Consider the following 7171-nt stretch of genomic DNA (forward strand, 5'->3'; position numbering starts at 1 on the left):
TCAAAGCTTGAAATGCCATTGACTTCAGAACTGTCCACCATTTAAAAATGCATCTGTGCCTTTAACAAAAATGTTGCAAGTCATTAGTCAGTAGCATCACTAATGCGTTTGAATCATGTGAAGAGGAGAAGAGCTAATCATAGAGCTATTTCACTAGCAGCTTATAGAGTATTAACAATTTATTCAAGCCTTTTTGAACAACTTTTTAGCATGCAAAATGTAGCGCATGTTTGTGTTGGCTGGATCAATGTGATAGATTACAATAATTGCTTAAAGCAAATGAGGTATTTATAACACATTAAATCTTTTTTAAATGTGCCAAAACATAGATTCATAAAGCTACTATAATTCCTGGCCTCATTCTTCTCTTTCCAAAATTAGTTTAAATTGGAAGTGGCTCCAAAGACAATAATGAAGCTATCCATTATGAGAGAGGTGTGAGTGTGCAGAGCATCAGTCACAGCAATGATTTGCTACAATTCCTGTCAGGATTTTGTTTTACTAGAAAGTACCAAACAGGTATTTTTGCCTGACTGCCTCTCACAGAAAACATTATTAATAAGTTTTGGGGGTTTGGTTTTTTGGTTTTGGGGGGATTTTTTTAGTTAAATGCTCTGATGACACCTCACCAACAGCAATTTCAATAGCCTTCACTGACCAGCCATTGCAGGGGCTACTTGTAGCCTAGTACCATCTGGTGGACATACGTGTCTCCAAGGAATTGCAGAGGCAAGAAAGAAACTAGAGGTGCTAAAGGGGAAGTAACTTGGCAAGGGAAACCATTTGGTTTGTAAGAGAAATTAAATCTAGTTTTATCCATTATATTCCAATAGTTAATTAAGACTGTTAATTTACCTCCCAAGATGTGTCTTTCAGGAGCTCACCTCGAGTCAGAAACTGGAACAGGAACTCCTGCTTCTTTTATCCAGACTGTATGGAAATCTGTAAAGCAACAGCACACACATATTTGGCCAAACAGTAAGTCTCCAACAGCTAATATGCAACATCTAGTAACCATCATATACAAAATACATGTAACACACTGCATTTCCTAGTTGCAACTGAGTTTTTTTATGGATTTGACATACATAAACCAGTCTGTCTCCTACCTCAAGACTGGTCATGGTAGATGAGACCAAGGGTCCCTTCTAGCTCCTTCTGACCCACACTGCAGCTGATAGCAGATGCCTGAGAGGGAATGCAAGACCAGAGCCAGCATACAGCAATGCTTGCCCAGAACAGTTTCCCATCTTCCAGCCATTAGTGGCTCAAGGACTTACTGGACATTCACGTAGTCCTGAATAAGTTTTCATGAATATCAGTTCCTTTTCAAATATAAGTAAAAGCTTTAGCAGGGGTCACATCCCGAAGCAAGGAGTTTCCCAGCTCTACGTGTTGTGTGACGTACCTCTGCTGCAGGTTGCTCTGGTGTCTTCACTGGCTCCAGGTGTATAGCACAGAACATGTGCTCTTGTCACACATGGAAATATTTCAGCTTATAAGTAATGTAAGTAAACTTAGGAACACAGTGCCATCCTAATGATTTTTAGAAGACCAGCACAGAGTTGAACTACGTGTTCCTTATTTTTGATTGATCTGTAGCATAAAGGTGACCCAGCTTTATTCAACACTTCTCAAGCTAGTTAGTACAGGGCTCCTGCTGTACCAGACTGTCTCCACTGGCTGTTGTGTATAGTTTTCATTAGGAATTGGGCTTAGGCTGCTGAGTCAACTCTTTTCTCTCCATCTGAGTGACTGGTATGTTCTACCTCTACCTACTAACTAAACATTCAAAGTCATCCTAAAAGTTCAGGCAGACCAACCAGCAATGGGTCAGCCTCAGCCCCAGGGCACAAAGAAGAAGGGAGCAGGAGGCTCTCAGACCACATCAAAGTGCTGTGGAGGAAGGACAGTTCAATAACCTGTGCTATGTGTAGTCTGCTAATTTTCTTCTACTTCTGGTCATACACCGCTGCACATAAAACAACATGAACCAACAAATCAGCCAGCCGCTAACAGCAAGGAGGTACCTCAAAACAGTGAATGCTGTTTCTATAGAGCTTCATCCAGATGGAGCTTCCCATCAGCTAGCTCTGCTATGTTCATCATCCATACCATTTCTTTGATCTATTTAACAAAATTATTTTTATAGCTGGAATTTTTTTCCTAACACAGTTATGTTTTTCCATACTTACATTTTTCAACAACTGGTCACTTAAATCCATATGTATCTCATTATAACTATAGTTCATACATCAGAAAAGTCTCTTCAGTGTCATGATGAATAACTGATTGATCATGTTAGCACATGCATCCATAGCCTGCACACTGGATTTTCTGCAGGCTCGTATTAGTATAGCAGGTTCTTTTGTTGTTTACTCACACAGGTATGCAGATGCACACCCTTGTAATCACAGATTGTATTTGAATTGGAAAAATCATTCAGAAGCATGTAAAAAGCAGTGCACCAAATGGTTGGAACTAGATGATCCTTAAGGTCCCTTCCAACCCTAACCATTCTACAATTCTATTTTAGTGTAAGTTCATCTCCTCTTTCCAGCTTTTGTCCATTGTATATACACTTTTCCTTCTTTTGCAGAACACTACTACACAGGTTCAGACCAAAAGTCCATCTTGAACAGCATGCTACGAGCACTTCCACCTGATGTACAATACCCAGGATGTTCTAGTATTCACCACATTGCAGCTGAAGAGGCCACAGACCACCTGTGCAAGATGAGGTGACCAACACCATCCATGCCGACTTAGGGACAGACAACAGATTTCATGTATTTTAACACTGAGAACCTGCACAATCATGCCAAGTTAGAGTGGTAACAGACTTACCCTAGCTTATTTACTGCCACTCACAATCAGGAATGTCAAGAAGCCATGGACCTCCCCAGCTTCCCCACCCTGTGACCACTGTCAGAGAGACAGCTCCAACCAAAGAGAGCTCTCTCAAGTATGGCAAAATGGTGGATGCCTAATTTTTTTGGTCAATAAAATCTTTGCTAGATTATTTTTTTTTTTTAAAACAAACAACAACAAAAGAGACTGTCAGGGAAGTGAAAGAATGGGACTAGTGTACATATACTTCCATACTTCCACTGGGAAGCCTTCAGTCTATCTGCTGAAACTCTTCAAGCCATCGAGACCACGTTTCTTAAGATATTTGTGTTAACGTCCTGCCCCCCCATTTCCCTCCAAACATCTTAATGCCCTCCTACAATATATTTCTTTTTTTTTTTCAAACGGGAATTTAAAAAACTGTCCTCCTCTATTTGTATAATAACCTTTAAAAATATCTCCCATCCCTTAGACTGACTTTTCCAGTCTTGTCTTTCAAATAGACAAATCTAATTCCTTCAATCCCTACATGGCTTTTAGATATGCTAACATAATATGTTTTGCAAACAGGTATTTAAATTAAACCTTTTAATTAAAGTTAGTTGAACTAATGCACTAGCAGTCACATCCCTTAAACTACCAAATGATACGTCAGTACCGGCAATATTATTTACATTTTAAAATAAAATTCTCTTGCCAAAACTACTGTGAGTTTCTGCTATAGGTAGTATTGTATATTACATTTAAAGCTAAAATTCATTTTCTGCTGCTTTGACAAAGTCAGGCTCAAAACAAGCCACAAACCCAGTGGAGCACAAATACATGCTCACTTCTGATCAGAACTTGTCCCTAAGACTCTTAGATAGCTCCTGATTTTTACCTGCTGTGCTCAAAATTACTAACACTTTTCACAACCTTCTTTCCTATTTTTGGGATTACAAGCCTATTTTTGTTCAAACTTTGTTCAACGCTGTTTTAAAATGTTCTACTTACTGTTTTTATCTGTTAAGACACTTTAGTCTTTTGCTTTTGATGAATTTCTTCAAAATCTGCCCATTTTAAACTGCACAGGACAGTTTCTTCTGTTTCCCCTCTTTTCATAGTTTTCCCTGACTGACTTCCAGGAGCTGCTAATTAAAAACTTTCCCCTACTAACTTACTTAAATACTTCTACCCTTGTTCATGTGGCTAAAGGAATTTTCCCTAATTCATGCATTTGACCACTGACTGTTACTGTAGCATTAGTGTTCATTAACATTTTACCCTCCAGCCCCGTTACTGGGGCAGATTGTGACCATCCCCACCTGCATCTTCGTAAGGGCAGTTTTAATGACAGGTGATACTACTCTTCATTTGCACACGTCCTCTTCTGCATGTGTGAAAGCATGTTAGGGCTATAATTCTTGAGGGTTTTTTTCCACATCGTTTTTTTTTTTGTATCTGACTAAATGGTGTCCATACCTTGATCTCCCCTTTCTATGCTCTTATTTTTGCAACTTTTATTTTTTAAAATGCTTTGTTCAATATCTTTTATAATCTCTTTTGTTTCTCAGCTTAATTTTATTCTCTTTTAACTTCAGCTTCTTTCCAGAGGACTCCAATCTCCCAAGTCAGCTGTTTGCTGTTTTGCTTTTCATATTTCTCATTTAAATCCACACTCTGTATACTCTGTCTATTGGATGCATCTTCCCCTTTCTAGGGGCCACATTCTAGGGACCTTTGACAGCCACTGGGACTTTCTTTTCCTTGTTTCCTGTCTAAAAGGTCAATTTAACCGCCTTAGAACACTCGAAGTCTTCTAATGATATCCTTATTTTTAGTTAGCTCATGGCCTAGTAAAGAAAGGAGGACATCACACAATCAGATTTAAATCAAACTACAAGCCCCCTCCATTTATCATCCCAGAATTCTCTCCTACAAGCCAGAATCTCTCACTTCCATAGCCATAATTCTTTGCCCTAAAACTGTCACTCAGTTCTCCTGTATTCAAGCATAAGTAGCAGTGTGAAATAACACCGCCACACTGCTGGCCAAACAGAATCTCAGTAGTACTTATTGTCCAGCTATGAGACTACAACACTTAATGACCGAAGCTTCCCCTTAAATGTAGAACAAACTGCATCACACATTTACTAACTGCATATATACATGCATAGATAACAGTCTGTATCTCATGCTCACAGATTCTTCAGAGCAATTCTTACTTGCAACCACTCTCTTAAACTTTTATATAGATATAGAGATATAGAGATATATAACTGCAAACACAAGTTAGCCCACTTTGACTACCTCCTCCTGGTTTTCCTTAGCAAATCAACTGAATTATTGCCCAGTGCCATTCAGCAGTACTCTGGCCATGTAAAAGCAGCTGGGAAGAGCAGCTCCCTGGGAACATGGCTTCCTGGAGAGCACTGCATTACTCACAATACTTTTCAACTATGGCTTCAAATTCATCTTCTTCCACTTCATGCTCTTGCTCCTGCACGGGAGTAGGGGGAAAATAAGAGATGCTTTGCAGTCCATTGGTAAAGTTTTTATTCAGCTAGAGAAGAGTTAACATAAGGCTCCTGCCCTTCTTTCCCATCCCAAGGCTGAACACCCTGCCATAGCAGTATTCCCTAGATAATAGATCTTTGAGTGCAACCAAACCTACAGTCACAATAGGGACCTTTCCCATTAATTTTAATGAGCATAAGAATGAAGGGACCAAGAAGAAAAAAAGTGAGGATTAGGTGTCTGGCAAGATCTTTTGCATGCTAGAGAAGCACTGCTATAGACTGATCTACTCTTTGCTGTCATACAGTGACTAATCACCGTGAAAGCTAACAGAAATGCAGACTTGAGGCCATAGTTAGTAACAAGTACAGTGGGATTTTTTCAAGATGTTTCACTTCAAACTATTTATCCTATTACTACTAACAAAGGAATCATGAATTGGAGCAAAACTGAAGTTGACAGTGTCTCGTGTAACTCTACAGTAACCATATACCAATGCTGTAAAGCAGCAGATTAGTACCACAGGCTGCTGTTTGCTCTATGGCTCCCAAAGGGCTTAGATACAAACAGTGAAATCTAGTAGCAGCACCAAGCCTGGATTTTATTTTTTTTTCCTTTTCTCTTTCTTAAAAATTCTGTGAGCTAGGGCTTACTCCATTTTTCTCCCACACCTTATTTGTTTAGGCCCCAATGCTGCAAAGAAGTGGTATATCGTGCATGGATGGCAGAAGCGGAGACAACGTCTGGTTCTGTGAGGTGCAAAATTCCCTCAGCTCCTAGCAGCCCTCTGGAAAGCTCTAAGCATCTTGAAGACTCACAGACAAATTATTTTAGCATTAATTACAACATCAATGAGAAAATAATACCCAAATGGGAATTTAGCATGATGTCTGCATGGAATGTTTCTCATTATTTTTGTATGGATTTTGTATCACAGCAGAACACTTTAAAACCCGTCTTGCTTTCAAGCTAGTGCTGAATCTATTGCGTTCATGCTAAGTGGCGGGCAAGGTCTAAGTCATCTAATTTGTAAATTGTTTTAGCTACTTGACAAGGCTGTCTTTCTTTATGAAGGAATATGAACCCAACATTTGTTTTACTTTTTAAGTGAAAGCTCATTAAAGCAAATTTTTCAAGGTTGGATTCTGAGTGCTTTTTTTTTTTTGCTTTCTCTTTTGATTTACTAGCTTGTCTTTAATAATTTTTTTCAAAGCTATCTCATCAGATATTGCCATCTCATCACTTTCAATTCCTAAATAACAAGAGAATGAATAGATCTGAGCTTGGTCAGAGTGGAATTATTTGTTTTCAGAGTGGATAAACATGAAACTTGTTTTTAAAATCCCCCCAAAAGAGGAATGGTGGGAGGGGAGGAAAAGAGAAACACTAGGATGTCTTTTTTCCAAGAGAGAAAAAGAATCCAATTATTGTCTTGCAAATGTAGGCCTGATGTTCAAATATCTCCTCACTTTGTACGGTGTTTTGTTCAGACAATGACAAAATTCTTCTGGGTACATAGGTATGTGTATATATAATCTATGTATAGCTTCATTACAGATAAATTAGTTACGCAAATGCAGCCTTGTTTACATATGTTTGAGAAGAGTTATCAATGTAACTGAGTTGTGAAAAACTTGTTTCTTTGAAGTTGAGAAACCTTTTCTCACAAATGTTAGAACAGAGCTCATGCCATGTGTTGAATCCATGCTTGTATGAGTGATAGACATGTTTATGTGCACTCCCAGAGCTACAGTTCTTTTAAACAAAGTTTCAGAAAACATGTCCTTTCAGATTTACTGCCTGTTATACCATGTTGCAACAACAG

Source organism: Falco naumanni, chromosome 11, assembly GCF_017639655.2.
Source record: "Falco naumanni isolate bFalNau1 chromosome 11, bFalNau1.pat, whole genome shotgun sequence".
NCBI classification, from domain to species: domain Eukaryota; kingdom Metazoa; phylum Chordata; class Aves; order Falconiformes; family Falconidae; genus Falco; species Falco naumanni.